Raw genomic sequence first — 20,419 nt, 5'->3', positions numbered from 1 at the left:
TCTCCGTGGCGCAGTTGGCTAGCGCGATCGGCTGTTAACCGAAAGTTTGGAGGTTCGAGCCCACCCGGTGATGATGTGGCGCTTTTTTTTCTTTGTGCTGATAGCTTTGAAGATATGTTCTGATGGTGGTGAGAGTGGAGCAGGACTGTCTCCGTGGCGCAATTGGCTTGCGCGATCGGCTGTTAACCAAAAGGTTGGAGGTTCGAGCCCTCCCGGGAGTGGTGTGTTGCTTTTTTCTTTGCGCTGATAGCTTTGAAGATATGTTTTGATGGTGGTGAGAGTGGAGCACGACTGTCTCCGTGGCGCAGTTGGCTAGCGCGACCGGCTTTTAACCGAAAGGTTGGAGGTTCGAGCCCACCCGGTGATGGTGTGGCGCTTTTTTTCTTTGGGCTGATAGCTTGAAAGATATGTTCATATGGTGGTGAGAGCGGAGCAGGACTGTCTCCGTGGCGCAATTGGCCAGCGCGATCAGCTGTTAACCGAAAAGTTAGAGGTTCGAGCCCACCCGGTGGTGGTGCGGCGCTTTTTTTCTGGGGGCTGATAGCTTTGAAGATATGTTCTGGTGGTGGTGAGAGTAGAGCAGGACTGTCTCCGTGACGCAATTGGCTAGCGTGATCGGCTGTTAACAGAAAATTTGGAGGTTCGAGCCCACCCGGTGGTGGTGTGGCGCTTTTTTTTCTTTGGGCTGATAGATTTGAAGATATGTTCTGATGGTGGTGAGAGTAGAGCTGGACTGTCTCCGTGGCGCAATTGGCTAGCGCGATCGGCTGTTAACCGAAAGATTGGAGTTTCGAGCCCTCCCGGGAGTGGTGTGTTCCTTTTTTCTTTGCGCTGATAGCTTTGAAGATATGTTCTGATGGTGGTGAGTGTGGAGCACGACTGTCTCCGTGGCGCAGTTGGCTAGCGCGATCGGCTGTTAACCGAAAGGTTGGAGGTTCGAGCCCACCCGGTGATGATGTGGCGCTTTTTTTTCTTTGTGCTGATAGCTTTGGAGATATGTTCTGACGGTGGTGAGAGTGGAGCAGGACTGTCCCCGTGGCGCCATTGGCTAGTGCGATCGGCTGTTAACCAAAAAGTTGGAGGTTCGAGCCCTCCCGGGTGGGGTGTGTTGCTTTTTTCTTTGCGCTGATAGCTTCGAAGATATTTTCCGATGGTGGTGAGCGTGGAGCACGATTGTCTCCGTTGCGCAATTGGCTAGCGCGATCGGCCGTTAACCGAAAGGTTGGAGGTTCGAGCCCACCTGGTAGTGGTGCGGCGCTTTTTTTTTCTTTGGGCTGATAGCTTGAAAGATATGTTCATATGGTGGTGAGAGCGGAGCAGGACTGTCTCCGTGGCGCAATTGGCCAGCGCGATCAGCTGTTAACCGAAATGTTGGAGGTTCGAGCCCTCCCGGGAGTGGTTTGTTGCTTTTTTTTGTGCTGATAGCTTTGAAGATATGTTCTGATGGTGGTGAGAGTGGAGCGCGAGTGTCTCCGTGGCGCAATCGGCTAGTGTGATCGGCTGTTAACCGAAAGGTTGGAGGTTCGAGCCCACCCAGTGGTGGTGCGGCGCTTTTTTTTCTTTGGGCTGATAGCTTTGAAGATATGTTCTGATGGAGGTGAGAAGGGAGCAAGTTTGTCTCCGTGGCGCAATGGGCTAGCCCGATCGGCTGTTAACCGAAAGGTTGGAGTTTCCAGCCCGCCCGGGAGTGGTGTGTTGCTTTTTTCTTTGCGCTGATAGCTTTGAATATATGTTCTGATGGTGGTGAGAGCGGAGCAAGACTGTCTCCGTGGCGCAAAGGGCTAGCGCGATCGGCTGTTAACCGAGAGGTTCGAGTTTCGAGCCCTCCCGGGAGTGGAGTGTTGCTTTTTTCTTTGCGCTGATAGCTTTGAAGATATGTTCTGATGGTGGTGAGAGTGGAGCAGGACTGTCTCCGTGGCGCAATTGGCTAGCGCGATCGGCTGTTAACCGAAAGTTTGGAGGTTCGAGCCCACCCGGTGGTGGTGCGGCGCTTTTTTTTTCTTTGTGCTGATAGCTTTGAAGATATGTTCTGATGGTGGTGAGAGCGAAGAAAGACTGTCTCCGTGGCGCAATGGGCTAGCGCGATCGGCTGTTAACCGAAAGGTTGGAGGTTCGAGCCCACCCGGGGGTTGTGCGGCGCTTTTTTTTTCGTTGGGGCGATAGCTCTGAAGAAATGGTCTGACGGTGGTGAGAGTGGAGCACGACTGTCTCTGTGGCGCAATTGGCTAGCGCGATCGGCTGTTAACCGAAAAGTTAGAAGTTCGAGCCCACCCGGTGGTGGTGCGGCGCTTTTTTTCTGGGGGCTGATAGCTTTGAAGATATGTTCTGGTGGTGGTGAGAGTAGAGCAGGACTGTCTCCGTGACGCAATTGGCTAGCGTGATCGGCTGTTAACAGAAAATTTGGAGGTTCGAGCCCACCCGGTGGTGGTGTGGCGCTTTTTTTCTTTGGGCTGATAGATTTGAAGATATGTTCTGATGGTGGTGAGAGTAGAGCTGGACTGTCTCCGTGGTGCAATTGGCTAGCGCGATCGGCTGTTAACCGAAAGATTGGAGTTTCGAGCCCTCCCGGGATTGGTGTGTTCCTTTTTTCTTTGCGCTGATAGCTTTGAAGATATGTTCTGATGGTGGTGAGTGTGGAGCACGACTGTCTCCGTGGCGCAGTTGGCTAGCGCGATCGGCTGTTAACCGAAAGTTTGGAGGTTCGAGCCCACCCGGTGATGATGTGGCGCTTTTTTTTCTTTGTGCTGATAGCTTTGAAGATATGTTCTGATGGTGGTGAGAGTGGAGCAGGACTGTCTCCGTGGCGCAATTGGCTTGCGCGATCGGCTGTTAACCGAAAGAATGGAGGTTCGAGCCCACCCGGTGGTGGTGCGGCGCTTTTTTTTCTTTGCGCTGATAGCTTTGAAGATATGTTCTGATGGTTGTGAGAGTGTAGCAAGACTGTCCCCGTGGCGCAATGGGCAAGCACGATCGGCTGTCAACCGAAATATTGGAGTTTCGAGCCCACCCGGTGGTGGTGCGGCGTTTTTTTTCTTTGCGTTGATTGTTTGAAGATGTGTTCCGATGGTGGTGAGACTAGAGCAAGACTGTCTCCGTGGCGCAATGGGCTAGCGCGATCGGCTGTTAACCGAAAGGTTGGAATTGCGAGCCCTCCCGGGAGTGGTGTGTTGCTTTTTTCTTTGCGGTAATAGCTTTGAAGATATGTTCTGATGGTGGTGAGAGTGCAGCAGGACTGTCTTCGTGGCGCAATTGGCTAGCGCAATCGGCTGTTAACCGATAGGTTGGAGGTTCGAGCCCACCCGGTGGTGGTGCGGTGCTTTTTTTTCTTTGGGCTGATAGCTTTGAAGATATGTTCTGATGGCGGTGAGAGTGGAGCAGGACTGTCTCCCTGGCGCAATTGGCTAGCGCGATCGGCTGTTAACCGAAAGGTTGGAGGTTCGAGCCCACCCGGTGGTGGTGCGGCGCTTGATTTTTCTTTGTGCTGATAGCTTTGAAGATATGTTCTGATGGAGGTGATAGTGGAGCAAGACTGTCCTCGTGGCGCAATGGGCTAGCGCGATCGGCTGTAAACCGAAGGGTTGGAGTTTCGAGCCCTCCCGGGAATGGTGTGTTGCTTTTTTCTTTGCACTAATAGCTTTGAAGATATGTTCTGATGGTGGTGAAAGTGGAGCAGGACTGTCTCCGTGGCGCGATTGGCTAGCGCGATCGGCTTTTAACCAAAAGGTTGGAGGTTCGAGCCCACCCGGTGGTGGTGCGGCGCTTTTTTTCTTTGCGCTAATAGCTTTGAAGATATTGTTACGTGATTTCGTCTGACTGAAAGAGGGCATAGTGGGGCATACCCAAGGAGGTGCCTCAGACTGGGAGAAAAGAAGTGGACGTTCTCAGTGAGCTGCGTTGTGGCTGCGGACCGACAACTGTTATTTTCCACGTAACATTTTGGTGGAGGTGCTGGGTACTCTTCTGACAACGGAGCTACGCAGTGGACGCCTCCTTAAGTCTGCTACCATGGCTCCGGGTGAGGATACGGCTTCGCCACCTACCTCAGCAACGACAGCAACCCGGTACGTCGCCCTAACGCAACCCCGTGATCCCGGTACCTTTACTGGAGAGGACAACGTGAATGTGGACAAGTGGCTTAGCATGTACGAGCGCATCAGCAAGCAATATGGCTGGGACCCAACCGTTATGCTTGCGAATGTCATTTTCTATCTTGACAAGACCCCTCGCACCTGGTTTGAGACCCATGAGCACGAAACCACAAGCTGGGAAATGTTTTAGCAACAGCTCCGCGACCTTTTTATAACCCGTTTGGTCAACAACTTGATGCCCGAAAGCAATTGGCTGTCCGTACACAGACGTCCACTGAGCCCTACTTGACTTATATTCAAGACGTCTTAGCGTTGTGTCAAAGGGCCGATCCCAACATGACTGAGGCCGACAAGATTTCGCACGTGTTAAAAGGAATCGCCGACGATGCGTTCAGTCTGCTTGTATTCACCAACGTAACGACCATGGACGCCGTGATCAAAGAGTGCCGCCGTCTCGAGCAGGCGAAGAGTCGACGCATTTTGCAGCAGTTTCAGCGCCTACCCAACACCGCGGCAACGTCGTCTTGCGAAGCCACTCCTTGTCATCCGTCTACAACCGAAGACGTGACGCGCATCGTCCGACGTGAACTCGAGGCCGCTTATCCGGCTGCCAACAAACTACCGACGTTGCCCGACGCCTCAACGCCAGCTGTTGCCTTGATCCAGGCTGTTGTCCGCCAGGAATTCGCAAACCTTGGTATCCTGTCCACTGCATCCACACTGGATAATACTGGTCCCTCGATAGCTTCTGTGGATATGAGACGTCGCCGTCCGTACTCTATTCAAACCAGGAACCCGTCTGAATGGCGAACAGCTGATGACAAGCCAATCTGCTTTCGCTGTGGTCGCGCAGGACACATCGCTCGTTACTGCCGCAGTCAATGGCCATCTATGTCTTCTGGCTCGTACCCCGCTTACAGTAGCTCATTCCGTCCACCGAACCACCGTTATCCGACCCGCACTCAGTCTACAGCATTTACTGCCCCTGAGGACTACGGCCACTTTGCCCCGTCGTCGCCACCGCCTCAAAGCCGCCCTTCTCGTTCAAACACGCGTCGCCACTCTCCCTCGCCATCGTTCAACCGCCGCTCGTCCCCGGAAAACTAGGCTGCGCAGCTTCTGGAGGTGAAGCTGCCCTGTCGACCTTACCCAAAAATCCTCTGTTGCCCTTACGTTTGAACCGGAACACCCTAGAAGTATATGTTGATGGTACACCTGTTGAAGCTTTGATAGATACGGGCGCTCACGTCTGTATTATGAGTTCGCGTTTTCGTCGTCGCATGAAGAAGGTCCTCACGCCCCCCTTGACCAGTGTCGTCCAAGTTGCAGATGGTGCAAAAGTCCCTGTCGTCGGTATGTGCACAGCTCAACTTACCGTAGCCGGTCATCAAGTGGTCGTCCTTTTTACCGTGCTTGAAACATGTCCCCACGACCTCATACTAGGCCTCGATTTTCTTGCCGCCAATTCTGCTCTGATTGATTGCTCCGCTGGTGTGCTCCGCCTTGAACTACCACAAATCAGTGCCGCCCCGTACCAACCTACATGCCGATTACAATGCAGCGATTTTGTTCGCCTGCCCTCGAAAACTGTGACGTACGTCGATTTTCTGTGCTCACCAGCTGTGCCCGACGGTGACTATTACGCTACGCCTCTCACCGACGTACTCCTTGCGCACAATATTGCAGTGCCCTATACGGTGCTCAGCATTACAGATAACAAAACATGTCTACCTCTTGTCAATTTCGGCTACATGAATCATGTGCTTCCACAAGGCATTTCTGTGGCCCACCTGTGTCCGTTGCTAAATTCACAAATTGAAGTGCTTGCCTTAGACACACTTGCTTCACCGCAGTGCACATCACTCGCAACACATTCGGGCAGCCGTCAAATTGTAGACATGATCGCCACTGATCTTCCATCTCCGCAAGTTGAAGCCCTACAACATCTTCTCGAGGCCTACCAGGATATTTTCGATTTTGGTGACCGACCTCTTGGGCAGACGTCCTTTGTCCAGCATCGCCTACACACAGGTGATGCCAACCCTGTTCACCGCCGTCCCTACAGAGTGTCTGCTTTTGAGCGGAGCATAATTCAGAAGGAGGTGAACAAGATGCTAGCGAAGGACATTATTGAACCATCCTCCAGTCCCTGGGCATCCCCGGTGGTATTAGTTAAAAAGAAAGACGGATCGTGGCGATTTTGTGTGGACTATCGCCACCTTAACAACATCACCAAGAAAGACGCATACCCTCTGCCCCGCATTGATGACGCCCTTGATTGCCTCCATGGTGCCGCCTACTTTTCTTCCATAGATCTTCGTTCTGGTTATTGGCAGATTGCCGTGGACCCCATGGACCGAGAGAAGACGGCTTTTGTAACACCCGATGGCCTCTACCAATTCAAAGTCATGCCTTTCGGCTTATGTAATGCCCCCGCCACCTTTGAACGAATGATGGACTCCCTGCTCCATGGATTCAAGTGGTCTACGTGTCTTTGTTATCTGGATGACGTGATTGTGTTTGCTCCCACTTTTGAAGCGCACCTTGAGAGACTGTCAAAAATTCTTGATGTATTCCGTCTCGCCGGCCTTCAGCTGAATTCATCTAAGTGCCGGTTTGGTCGCCGTCGCATTACAATACTTGGACATATTGTTGACGCTTACGGTGTACAGCCTGACCCAGAAAAAGTTCGAGCTGTGAAGGACTTTCCTGTGCCGAAAACCGCCAAAGATGTCCGCAGCTTTGTGGGGCTCTGCTCCTATTTTCGGCGGTTCATCAAGAACTTCGCGGAAATCGCTCGGCCCCTAACAGATTTACTCAAACCGGATGAGACGTTTACCTGGGGTCCCTCGCAAGCAGCAGCATTTTCCGACCTGACCACTTGGCTCACTTCTTCTCCTGTGCTGGCTCACTTCGACCCTACGGCACCGACGGAAGTGCGCACCGATGCCAGCGGTTACGGAATAGGCGCTGTGTTGGCTCAGCGACAACGTGGGCAGCATCGCGTGATAGCTTATGCCAGCAGGCTGCTGTCCACCTCGGAGCGTAATTCTTCCATCACAGAGCGCGAATGCCTAGCGCTGGTGTGGGCAGTCGCGAAATTTCGCCCTTACTTATACGGCCGACCATTTATAGTTCTTACCGACCACCACGCTCTCTGCTGGCTCGCCTCCCTCAAAGATCCCACAGGTCGTCTCGCCCGCTGGGCACTCCGCCTCCAGGAGTATTCTTACACCGTAGTGTACAAATCAGGAAAACTGCACAAAGATGTGGATTGTCTGTCACGCTACCCTGTGGCCGACTGCGATCCTACGAGCACTGATTCTGTGGGCTGCGTCCTTTCCATCTCCCAGCTGCTTCATCTTGGGGACGAGCAGCGTCGCGATCCGGATATCAGCCGCCTAATACAACAGCTCGAATCTTCACCGCAAGACGCTTCCGTTCGCATGTTTACCTTAAAGGACCACACCTTATATCGGCGTAATTTATCGCCCCATGGTCACGACCTACTTCTGGTCATACCAAAGCACCTGCGTTCTACAGTCCTACTCGAGCTCCATGACGCGCCAACCGCGGGTCACCTTGGTGTCTCTCGCACATATGACCGTGTGCGCCGCCGCTTCTACTGGCCTGGCCTTTCACGTTCTGTACGTCGCTATGTCAACGCTTGTGAAATTTGCCAGCGTCGCAAAAAGCCGTCAAGACTACCTTCCGGATATCTTCAGCCCATCGACATCCCATCAGAGCCATTCTTCCGTGTTGGTTTGGACCTTCTCGGTCCCTTCCCAACATCCGCCTCCGGAAACAAAAGGGTCGCGGTGGCTACGGATTACGCGACCCGTTATGCAGTTACGCGAGCCATGCCAACAAGCTGTGCTACAGACGTCGCTGATTTTCTTTTACGCGATCTCATTTTAGTGTATGGAGCCCCTCGTCAACTGCTGACAGACCAAGGCCGTACGTTCCTTTCGAAGGTGGTTGACGATATCCTGCGTTCCTGCTCTACCCAACATAAGCTCACGACATCGTACCACCCCCAGACAAATGGGCTTACAGAACGTTTAAACCGCACCTTGACAGACATGCTATCAAAATACGTCTCGGCCGACCATCGTGATTGGGACCTTGCACTACCCTACGTGACGTTCGCATACAATTCCTCCTCGCCATTTTACCTTCTGTTTGGACGCGAACCAACATTGCCGTTGGATACCTTCCTGCCAGCTGCTGCGCAGTATACTTCTGAATATGCACGCGACGCTATTACCCGAGCCGACCATGCTCGTCAGCTTGCCCGCAGCAGGTTAATGGCATCCCAAGACTCGCAGAAGCATCGTTACGACGAGCGGCATCGCAACGAACACTTTCCAACAGGCTCCCTCGTTCTTCTTTGGTCCCCTACGCGACATGCAGGCCTGTCAGAAAAACTTCTCTCTCGTTTCACGGGCCCATACCGCGTGCTTAGACGAGTGACCGAAACTACATATGAAATTGTCCCTGATAATCCATCAACCTCTTCCGCTCTGCTGTCAAGGGACATCGTCCACGTATCAAGGCTCAAGCGTTACCACACTGCTCCTGCTGTGGCCCCGTAAACTCGCCGGGTCGGCGCTTTCGCCACCGGGGGTCGTGTTACGTGATTTCGTCTGACTGAAAGAGGGCATAGTGGGGCATACCCAAGGAGGTGCCTCAGACTGGGAGAAAAGAAGTGGACGTTCTCAGTGAGCTGCGTTGTGGCTGCGGACCGACAACTGTTATTTTCCACGTAACAATATGTTCTGATGGTGTTGAGAGTGGAGCAAGGCTATCTCCGTGGCTCAATGGGCTAGCGCGATCGGCTGTTAACCGAAAGGTTGGAGTTTCGAGCCCTCCCAGGAGTGGTGTGTTGCTTTTTTCTTTGTAGTAATAGCTTTGAATTATTTTCTGATGGTGGTGAGAGTGGAGCAGGACTGTCTCCATGGCGCAATTGGCTAGCGCGATCGGCTGTTAACCGAAAGGTTGGAGTTTCGAGCCCACCCGGGGGTGGTGCGGCGCTTTTTTTTCTTTGTGCTGATAGCTTTGAAGATATGTTCTGATGGTGGTGAGAGTGGAGCAGGACTGTCTCCGTGGCGCAATTGGCTTGCGCGATGGCTGTTAACCAAAAGGTTGGAGTTTCGAGCCCACCCTGTGGTGGTGCGGCGCTTTGTTTTGTGCTGATAGCTTTGAAGATATGTTCTGATGGTGGTGAGAGTGGAGCAGGACTGCCTCCTTGGCGCAATTGGCTAGCGCGATTGGCTGTTAAACGAAAGGTTGGAGGTTCGAGCCCACCCGGTGGTGGTGCGGTGCTTTTTTTTCTTTGGGCTGATAGCTTTGAAGATATGTTCTGATGGCGGTGGGAGTGGAGCAGGACTGTCTCCCTGGCGCAATTGGCTAGCGCGATCGGCTGTTAACCGAAAGGTTGGAGGTTCGAGCCCACCCGGTGGTGGTGCGGCGCTTTTTTTTCTTTGCGCTGATAGCTTTGAAGATATGTTCTGATGGTGGTGAGAGTGGAGCAAGACTGTCCCCGTGGCGCAATGGGTTAGCCCGATCGGCTGTTAACCGAACGGTTGGAGTTTCGAGCCATCCCTGGAGTGGTGTGTTGCTTTTTTCTTTGCACTGATAGCTTTGAAGATATGTTCTGATGTTGGTGAGAGTGGAGCAGGACTGTCTCCGTGGCGCAATTGGCTAGCGCGATCGTCTGTTAACCGAAAGGTTGGAGGTTCGAGCCCACCCGGTGGTGGTGCGGCGCTTTTTCTTTCTTTTGGGGCGATAGCTCTGAAGAAATGGTCTGACGGTGGTGAGAGTGGAGCACGACTGTCCCCGTGGCGGAATGGGCTAGCGCGATCGGCTGTTAACCGAAAGGTTGGAGTTTCGAGCCCTCCCGGGAGTGGTGTGTTGCTTTTTTCTTTGCACTGATAGCTTTGAAGATATGTTCTGATGGTGGTGAGAGTGGAGCAGGACTGTCTCCGTGGCGCAATTGGCTTGCGCGATCGGCTGTTAACCGAAAGGTTGGAGGTTCGAGCCCTCCCAGGAGTGGTGTGTTGCTTTTTTCTTTGTGGTAATAGCTTTGAAGATATGTTCTGATGGTTGTGAGAGTGGAGCACGACTGTCTTCATGGCGCAATTGGCTAGCGCGATCAGCTGTTAACCGAAAGGTTGGAGTTTCGAGCCCACCCGATGGTGGTGCGGCGCTTTTTTTTTCTTTGTGGTGATAGCTTTGATGATATGTTCTGATGGTGGTGAGAGTGGAGCAGGACTGTCTCCGTGGCGCAATTGGCTAGCGCGATTGGCTGTTAACCGAAAGGTTGGAGTTTCGAACCCTCCCGGGAGTGGTGTGTTGCTTTTTTCTTTGCACTGATAGCTTTGAAGATATGTTCTGATTGTGGTGAGAGTGGAGCAGGACTGTCTTCGTGACGCAATTGGCTTGCGCGGACGGCTGTTAACCGAAAGGTTGGAGGTTCGAGCACCACCCGGTGGTGGTGCGGCGCTTTTTTTTCTTTGCACTGATAGCTTTGAAGATATGTTCTGATAGTGGTGAGAGTGGAGCAGGACTGTCTCCGTGGCGCAATTGGCTTGCGTGATCGGCTGTTAACCGAAAGGTTGGAGGTTCGTGCCCACTCGGGGGTGGTGCGGCGCTGTTTTTTTCTTTGGGGTGATAGCTCTGAAGAAATGGTCTGACGGTGGTGAGAGTGCAGCACGACTGTCTCTCTGGCGCAATTGGCTAGCGCGATCGGCTGTTAACCGAAAAGTTAGGGGTTCGAGCCCACCCGGTGGTGGTGCGGCGCTTTTTTTCTGGGGGCTGATAGCTTTGAAGATATGTTCTGATGGTGGTGAGAGTAGAGCAGGACTGTCTCCGTGACGCAATTGGCTAGCGTGATCGGCTGTTAACAGAAAATTTGGAGGTTCGAGCCCACCCGGTGGTGGTGCGGCGCTTTTTTTTCTTTGGGCTGATAGCTTTGAAGATATGTTCTGATGGTGGTGAGAGTAGAGCAGGACTGTCTCCGTGGCGCAATTGGCTAGCGCGATCGGCTGTTAACCGAAAGATTGGAGTTTCGAGCCCTCCCGGGAGTGGTGTGTTCCTTTTTTCTTTGCGCTGATAGCTTTGAAGATATGTTCTGATGGTGGTGAGTGTGGAGCACGACTGTCTCCGTGGCGCAGTTGGCTAGCACGATCGGCTGTTAACCGAAAGATTGGAGGTTCGAGCCCACCCGGTGATGATGTGGCGCTTTTTTTCTTTGTGCTGATAGCTTTGAAGATATGTTCTGATGGTGGTGAGAGTGTAGCAGGACTGTCTCCGTTGCGCAATTGGCATGCGCGATCGGCTGTTAACCGAAAGAATGGAGGTTCGAGCCCACCCGGTGGTGGTGCCGCGCTTTTTTTTTCTTTGCGCTGATAGCTTTGAAGATATGTTCTGATGGTGGTGAGAGTGTAGCAAGACTGTCCCCGTGGCGCAATGGGCAAGCACGATCGGCTGTCAACCGAAATGTTGGAGTTTCGAGCCCACCCGGTGGTGGTGCGGCGTTTTTTTTTTCTCTGCGTTGATTGTTTGAAGATGTGTTCCGATGGTGGTGAGAGTGGAGCAAGACTGTCTCCGTGGCGCAATGGGCTAGCGCGATCGGCTGTTAACCGAAAGGTTGGAATTGCGAGCCCTCCCGGGAGTGGTGTGTTGCTTTTTTCTTTGCGGTAATGACTTTGAAGATATGTTCTGATGGTGGTGAGAGTGCAGCAGGACTGTCTTCGTGGCGCAATTGGCTAGCGCGATCGGCTGTTAACCGAAAGGTTGGAGGTTCGAGCCCACCCGGTGGTGGTGTGGTGCTTTTTTTTCTTTGGGCTGATAGCTTTGAAGATATGTTCTGATGGTGGTGAGAGTGGAGCAGGACTGTCTCCCTGGCGCAATTGGCTAGCGCGATCGGCTGTTAACCGAAAGGTTGGAGGTTCGAGCCCACCCGGTGGTGGTGCGGCGCTTGATTTTTCTTTGTGCTGATAGCTTTGAAGATATGTTCTGATGGTGGTGAGAGTGGAGCAAGACTGTCCTCGTGGCGCAATGGGCTAGCGCGATCGGCTGTAAACCGAAGGGTTGGAGTTTCGAGCCCTCCCGAGAATGGTGTGTTGCTTTTTTCTTTGCACTAATAGCTTTGAAGATATGTCCTAATGGTGGTGAAAGTGGAGCAGGACTGTCTCCGTGGCGCGATTGGCTAGCGCGATCGGCTTTTAACCGAAAGGTTGGAGGTTCGAGCCCACCCGGTGGTGGTGCGGTGCTTTTTTTCTTTGCGCTAACTGCTTTGAAGATATGTTCTGATGGTGTTGAGAGTGGAGCAAGGCTATCTCCGTGGCGCAATGGGCTAGCGCGATCGGCTGTTAACCGAAAGGTTGGAGTGTCGAGCCCTCCCAGGAGTGGTGTGTGGCTTTTTTCTTTGTGGTAATAGCTTTGAATTATGTTCTGATGGTGGTGAGAGTGGAGCAGGACTGTCTCCATGGCGCAAGTGGCTAGCGCGATCGGCTGTTAACCGAAAGGTTGGAGTTTCGAGCCCACCCGGGGGTGGTGCGGCGCTTTTTTTTCTTTGTGCTGATAGCTTTGAAGATATGTTCTGATGGTGGTGAGAGTGGAGCAGGACTGTCTCCGTGGCGCAATTGGCTTGCGCGATCGGCTGTTAACCAAAAGGTTGGAGTTTCGAGCCCACCCTGTGGTGGTGCGGCGCTTTTTTTTCTTTGTGCTGATAGCTTTGAAGATATGTTCTGATGGTGGTCAGAGTGGAGCAGGACTGTCTCCTTGGCGCAATTGGCTAGCGCGATTGGCTGTTAAACGAAAGGTTGGAGGTTCGAGCCCACCCGGTGGTGGTGCGGTGCTTTTTTTTTCTTTGGGCTGATAGCTTTGAAGATATGTTCTGATGGCGGTGAGAGTGGACCAGGACTGTCTCTCTGGCGCAATTGGCTAGCGCGATCGGCTGTTAACCGAAAGGTTGGAGGTACGAGCCCACCCGGTGGTGGTGCGGCGCTTTTTTTTCTTTGCGCTGATAGCTTTGAAGATATGTTCTGATGGTGGTGAGAGTGGAGCAAGACTGTCCCCGTGGCGCAATGGGTTAGCGCGATCGGCTGTTAACCGAAAGGTTGGAGTTTCGAGCCATCCCGGGAGTGGTGTGTTGCTTTTTTCTTTGCACTGATAGCTTTGAAGATATGTTCTGATGGTGTTGAGAGTGGAGCAGGACTGTCTCCGTGGCGCAATTGGCTAGCGCGAACGGCTATTAACCGAAAGGTTGGAGGTTCGAGCCCACCCGGTGGTGGTGCGGCGCTTTTTCTTTCTTTGGGGCGATAGCTCTGAAGAAATGGTCTGACGGTGGTGAGAGTGGAGCACGACTGTCCCAGTGGCGTGAAGGGCTAGCGCGATCGGCTGTTAACCGAAAGGTTGGAGTTTCGAGCCCTCCCGGGAGTGGTGTGTTGCTTTTTTCTTTGCACTGATAGCTTTGAAGATATGTTCTGATGATGGTGAGTGTGGAGCAGGACTGTCTCCGTGGCGCAATTGGCTTGCGCAATCGGCTGTTAACCGAAAGGTTGGAGGTTCGAGCCCTCCCAGGAGTGGTGTGTTGCTTTTTTCTTTGTGGTAATAGCTTTGAAGATATGTTCTGATGGTGGTGAGAGTGGAGCACGACTGTCTCCATGGCGCAATTGGCTAGCGCGATAGGCTGTTAACCGAAAGGATGGAGTTTCGAGCCCACCCGATGGTAGTGCGGCGCTTTTTTTTCTTTGTGGTGATAGCTTTGATGATACGTTCTGATGGTGGTGAGAGTGGAGCAGGACTGTCTCCGTGGCGCAATTGGCTAGCGCGATTGGCTGTTAACCGAAAGGTTGGAGTTTCGAACCCTCCCGGGAGGGTGTGTTGCTTTTTTCTTTGCACTGATAGCTTTGAAGATATGTTCTGATGGTGGTGAGAGTGGAGCATGACTGTCTTCGTGGCGCAATTGGCTTGCGCGATCGGCTGTTAACCGAAAGGTTGGAGGTTCGAGCACAACCCGGTGGTGGTGCGGCGCTTTTTTTTCTTTGGGCTGATAGCTTTGAAGATATGTTCTGATGGAGGCGAGAAGGGAGCAAGTTTGTCTCCGTGGCGCAATGGGCTAGCCCGATCGGCTGTTAACCGAAAGGTTGGAGTTTCGAGCCCGCCCGGGAGTGGTGTGTTGCTTTTTTCTTTGCGCTGATAGCTTTGAAGATATGTTCTGATGGTGGTGAGAGTAGAGCAGGACTGTCTCCGTGGCGCAATTGGCTAGCGCGATTGGCTCTTAACCGAAAGTTTGGAGGTTCGAGCCCTTCCGGGAGTGGTGTGTTGCTTTTTTCTTTGCGCTGATAGCTTTGAAGATATGTTCTGATGGTGGTGACAGTGAAGCAAGACTGTCTCCGTGGCGCAATGGGCTAGCGCGATCGGCTGTTAACCGAAAGGTTGGAGGTTCGAGTCCTCCCGGTGGCGGTGCGGCGCTTTTTCTTTCTTTGGGGCGATAGCTCTGAAGAAATGGTCTGACGGTGGTGAGAGTGGAGCACGACTCTATCTGTGGCGCAATTGGCTAGCGCGATCGGCTGTTAACCGAAAGGTTGGAGTTTCGAGCCCTCCCGGGAGTGGTGTGTTGCTTTTTTCTTTGCACTGATAGCTTTGAAGATATGTTCTGATGGTGGTGAGAGTGGAGCAGGACTGTCTCCGTGGCGCAATTGGCTTGCGCAATCGGCTGTTAACCGAAAGGTTGGAGGTTCGAGCCCTCCCAGGAGTGGTGTATTGCTTTTTTCTTTGTGGTAATAGCTTTGAAGATAAGTTCTGATGGTGGTGAGAGTGGAGCACGACTGTCTCCATGGCGCAATTGGCTAGCGCGATCGGCTGTTAACCGAAAGGTTGGAGTTTCGAGCTCACCCGATGGTGGTGCGGCGCTTTTTTTTCTTTGTGGTGATAGCTTTGATGATATGTTCTGATGGTGGTGAGAGTGGAGCAGGACTGTCTCCGTGGCGCAATTGGCTAGCGCGATTGGCTGTTAACCGAAAGGTTGGAGTTTCGAACCCTCCCGGGAGTGGTGTGTTGCTTTTTTCTTTGCACTGATAGCTTTGAAGATATGTTCTGATGGTGGTGAGAGTGGAGCATGACTGTCTTCGTGGCGCAATTGGCTTGCGCGATCGGCTGTTAACCGAAAGGTTGGAGGTTCGAGCACTACCCGGTGGTGGTGCGGCGCTTTTTTTCTTTGCACTGATAGCTTTGAAGATATGTTCTGATAGTGGTGAGAGTGGAGCAGGACTGTCTCCGTGGCGCAATTGGCTTGCGTGATCAGCTGTTAACCGAAAGGTTGGAGGTTCGAGCTCTCCCGGTGGTGGTGCGGTGCTTTTTTTTCTTTGGGCTGATAGCTTTGAAGATATGTTCTGATGGTGGTGAGAAGGGAGAAAGACTGTCTCCGTGGCGCAATGGGCTAGCGCGATCGGCTGTTAACCGAAAGGTTGGAGTTTCGAGCCCTTCCGGGAGTGGTGTGTTGCTTTTTTCTTTGTGGTAATAGCTTTCAAGTTATGTTCTGATGGTGGTGAGAGTGGAGCAGGACTGTCTCCATGGCGCAATTGGCTAGCGCGATCGGCTGTTAACCGAAAGGTTGGAGTTTCGAGCCCACCCGGTGGTGGTGCGGCGCTTTTTTTTCTTTGGGCTGATAGCTCTGAAGAAATGTTCTGACGGTGGTGAGAGTGGAGCAGGACTGTCTCCGTGGCGCAATTGGCTAGCGCGATCGGCTGTTAACCGAAAGGTTGGAGGTTCGAGCCCTCCCGGTGGCGGTGCGGCGCTTTTTCTTTCTTTGGGGCGATAGCTCTGAAGAAATGGTCTGACGGTGGGGAGAGTGGAGCACGACTGTCTCTGTGGCGCAATTGGCTAGCGCGATCGGCTGTTAACCGAAAGGTTGGAGGTTCGAGCCCACCCGGTGGTGGTGCGGCTCTTTTTTTTTCTTTGGGCTCATAGCTCTGAAGAAATGTTCTGACGGTGGTGAGAGTGGAGCAGGACTGTCCCCGTGGCGCCATTGGCTAGCGCGATCGGCTGTTAATCAAAAAGTTGGAGGTTCGAGCCCTCCCGGGTGGAGTGTGTTGCTTTTTTCTTTGCGCTGATAGCTTTGAAGATATTTTCTGATGGTGGTGAGCGTGGAGCACGATTGTCTCCGTTGCGCAATTGGCTAGCGCGATCGGCTGTTAACCGAAAGGTTGGAGGTTCGAGCCCACCCGGTGGTGGTGCGGTGCTTTTTTTTCTTTGGGCTGATAGCTTTGAGGATATGTTCTGATGGTGGTGAGAGTGGAGCAGGACTGTCTCCCTGGCGCAATTGGCTAGCGCGATCGGCTGTTAACCGAAAGGTTGGAGGTTCGAGCCCACCCGGTGGTGGTGCGGCGCTTGATTTTTCTTTGTGCTGATAGCTTTGAAGATATGTTCTGATGGCGGTGAGAGTGGAGCAGGACTGTCTCTCTGGCGCAATTGGCTAGCGCGATCGGCTGTTAACCGAAAGGTTGGAGGTACGAGCCCACCCGGTGGTGGTGCGGCGCTTTTTTTTCTTTGCGCTGATAGCTTTGAAGATATGTTCTGATGGTGGTGAGAGTGGAGCAAGACTGTCCCCGTGGCGCAATGGGTTAGCGCGATCGGCTGTTAACCGAAAGGTTGGAGTTTCGAGCCATCCCGGGAGTGGTGTGTTGCTTTTTTCTTTGCACTGATAGCTTTGAAGATATGTTCTGATGGTGTTGAGAGTGGAGCAGGACTGTCTCCGTGGCGCAATTGGCTAGCGCGATCGGCTGTTAACCGAAAGGTTGGAGGTTCGAGCCCACCCGGTGGTGGTGCGGCGCTTTTTCTTTCTTTGGGGCGATAGCTCTGAAGAAATGGTCTGACGGTGGTGAGAGTGGAGCACGACTGTCCCAGTGGCGGAAAGGGCTAGCGCGATCGGCTGTTAACCGAAAGGTTGGAGTTTCGAGCCCTCCCGGGAGTGGTGTGTTGCTTTTTTCTTTGCACTGATAGCTTTGAAGATATGTTCTGATGGTGGTGAGTGTGGAGCAGGACTGTCTCCGTGGCGCAATTGGCTTGCGCAATCGGCTGTTAACCGAAAGGTTGGAGGTTCGAGCCCTCCCAGGAGTGGTGTGTTGCTTTTTTCTTTGTGGTAATAGCTTTGAAGATATGTTCTGATGGTGGTGAGAGTGGAGCACGACTGTCTCCATGGCGCAATTGGCTAGCGCGATAGGCTGTTAACCGAAAGGATGGAGTTTCGAGCCCACCCGATGGTAGTGCGGCGCTTTTTTTTCTTTGTGGTGATAGCTTTGATGATACGTTCTGATGGTGGTGAGAGTGGAGCAGGACTGTCTCCGTGGCGCAATTGGCTAGCGCGATTGGCTGTTAACCGAAAGGTTGGAGTTTCGAACCCTCCCGGGAGGGTGTGTTGCTTTTTTCTTTGCACTGATAGCTTTGAAGATATGTTCTGATGGTGGTGAGAGTGGAGCATGACTGTCTTCGTGGCGCAATTGGCTTGCGCGATCGGCTGTTAACCGAAAGGTTGGAGGTTCGAGCACAACCCGGTGGTGGTGCGGCGCTTTTTTTTCTTTGGGCTGATAGCTTTGAAGATATGTTCTGATGGAGGTGAGAAGGGAGCAAGTTTGTCTCCGTGGCGCAATGGGCTAGCCCGATCGGCTGTTAACCGAAAGGTTGGAGTTTCGAGCCCGCCCGGGAGTGGTGTGTTGCTTTTTTCTTTGCGCTGATAGCTTTGAATATATGTTCTGATGGTGGTTAGAGCGAAGCAAGACTGTCTCCGTGGCGCAAAGGGCTAGCGCGATCGGCTGTTAACCGAAAGGTTCGAGTTTCGAGACCTCCCGGGAGTGGTGTGTTGCTTTTTTCTTTGCGCTGATAGCTTTGAAGATATGTTCTGATGGTGGTGAGAGTGGAGCAGGACTGTCTCCGTGGCGCAATTGGCTAGCGCGATTGGCTCTTAACCGAAAGTTTGGAGGTTCGAGCCCTTCCGGGAGTGGTGTGTTGCTTTTTTCTTTGCGCTGATAGCTTTGAAGATATGTTCTGATGGTGGTGACAGTGAAGCAAGACTGTCTCCGTGGCGCAATGGGCTAGCGCGATCGGCTGTTAACCGAAAGGTTGGAGGTTCGAGTCCTCCCGGTGGCGGTGCGGCGCTTTTTCTTTCTTTGGGGCGATAGCTCTGAAGAAATGGTCTGACGGTGGTGAGAGTGGAGCACGACTGTATCTGTGGCGCAATTGGCTAGCGCGATCGGCTGTTAACCGAAAGGTTGGAGTTTCGAGCCCTCCCGGGAGTGGTGTGTTGCTTTTTTCTTTGCACTGATAGCTTTGAAGATATGTTCTGATGGTGGTGAGAGTGGAGCAGGACTGTCTCCGTGGCGCAATTGGCTTGCGCAATCGGCTGTTAACCGAAAGGTTGGAGGTTCGAGCCCTCCCAGGAGTGGTGTATTGCTTTTTTCTTTGTGGTAATAGCTTTGAAGATATGTTCTGATGGTAGTGAGAGTGGAGCACGACTGTCTCCATGGCGCAATTGGCTAGCGCGATCGGCTGTTAACCGAAAGGTTGGAGTTTCGAGCTCACCCGATGGTGGTGCGGCGCTTTTTTTTCTTTGTGGTGATAGCTTTGAAGATATTTTCTGATGGTGGTGAGCGTGGAGCACGATTGTCTCCGTTGCGCAATTGGCTAGCGCGATCGGCTGTTAACCGAAAGGTTGGAGGTTCGAGCCCACCCGGTGGTGGTGCGGTGCTTTTTTTCTTTGGGCTGATAGCTTTGAGGATATGTTCTGATGGTGGTGAGAGTGGAGCAGGACTGTCTCCCTGGCGCAATTGGCTAGCGCGATCGGCTGTTAACCGAAAGGTTGGAGGTTCGAGCCCACCCGGTGGTGGTGCGGCGCTTGATTTTTCTTTGTGCTGATAGCTTTGAAGATATGTTCTGATGGCGGTGAGAGTGGAGCAGGACTGTCTCTCTGGCGCAATTGGCTAGCGCGATCGGCTGTTAACCGAAAGGTTGGAGGTACGAGCCCACCCGGTGGTGGTGCGGCGCTTTTTTTTCTTTGCGCTGATAGCTTTGAAGATATGTTCTGATGGTGGTGAGAGTGGAGCAAGACTGTCCCCGTGGCGCAATGGGTTAGCGCGATCGGCTGTTAACCGAAAGGTTGGAGTTTCGAGCCATCCCGGGAGTGGTGTGTTGCTTTTTTCTTTGCACTGATAGCTTTGAAGATATGTTCTGATGGTGTTGAGAGTGGAGCAGGACTGTCTCCGTGGCGCAATTGGCTAGCGCGATCGGCTGTTAACCGAAAGGTTGGAGGTTCGAGCCCACCCGGTGGTGGTGCGGCGCTTTTTCTTTCTTTGGGGCGATAGCTCTGAAGAAATGGTCTGACGGTGGTGAGAGTGGAGCACGACTGTCCCAGTGGCGGAAAGGGCTAGCGCGATCGGCTGTTAACCGAAAGGTTGGAGTTTCGAGCCCTCCCGGGAGTGGTGTGTTGCTTTTTTCTTTGCACTGATAGCTTTGAAGATATGTTCTGATGGTGGTGAGTGTGGAGCAGGACTGTCTCCGTGGCGCAATTGGCTTGCGCAATCGGCTGTTAACCGAAAGGTTGGAGGTTCGAGCCCTCCCAGGAGTGGTGTGTTGCTTTTTTCTTTGTGGTAATAGCTTTGAAGATATGTTCTGATGGTGGTGAGAGTGGAGCACGACTGTCTCCATGGCGCAATTGGCTAGCACGATAGGCTGTTAACCGAAAGGATGGAGTTTCGAGCCCACCCGATGGTAGTGCGGCGCTTTTTTTTCTTTGTGGTGATAGCTTTGATGATACGTTCTGATGGTGGTGAGAGTGGAGCAGGACTGTCTCCGTGGCGCAATTGGCTAGCGCGATTGGCTGTTAACCGAAAGGTTGGAGTTTCGAACCCTCCCGGGAGGGTGTGTTGCTTTTTTCTTTGCACTGATAGCTTTGAAGATATGTTCTGATGGTGGTGAGAGTGGAGCATGACTGTCTTCGTGGCGCAATTGGCTTGCGCGATCGGCTGTTAACCGAAAGGTTGGAGGTTCGAGCACAACCCGGTGGTGGTGCGGCGCTTTTTTTTCTTTGGGCTGATAGCTTTGAAGATATGTTCTGATGGAGGTGAGAAGGGAGCAAGTTTGTCTCCGTGGCGCAATGGGCTAGCCCGATCGGCTGTTAACCGAAAGGTTGGAGTTTCGAGCCCGCCCGGGAGTGGTGTGTTGCTTTTTTCTTTGCGCTGATAGCTTTGAATATATGTTCTGATGGTGGTTAGAGCGAAGAAAGACTGTCTCCGTGGCGCAAAGGGCTAGCGCGATCGGCTGTTAACCGA

The 20,419-nt window shown here is 52.8% G+C and overlaps 1 non-coding gene across 1 annotated transcript; it reads left to right on the top strand.

The window, feature by feature from the left end:
* Positions 1-15,812: 15,812 nt before the first annotated feature.
* TRNAN-GUU (transfer RNA asparagine (anticodon GUU)) lies at positions 15,813-15,886 on the top strand. The gene has a single exon. It is a non-coding gene; the product is annotated as a tRNA-Asn (tRNA).
* Positions 15,887-20,419: the final 4,533 nt, after the last annotated feature.

The sequence above is a fragment of the Rhipicephalus microplus genome, chromosome 4, assembly GCF_043290135.1.
Source record: "Rhipicephalus microplus isolate Deutch F79 chromosome 4, USDA_Rmic, whole genome shotgun sequence".
Lineage (NCBI taxonomy): Eukaryota > Metazoa > Arthropoda > Arachnida > Ixodida > Ixodidae > Rhipicephalus > Rhipicephalus microplus.
This window is presented reverse-complemented; position numbering and strand designations above follow the sequence as displayed.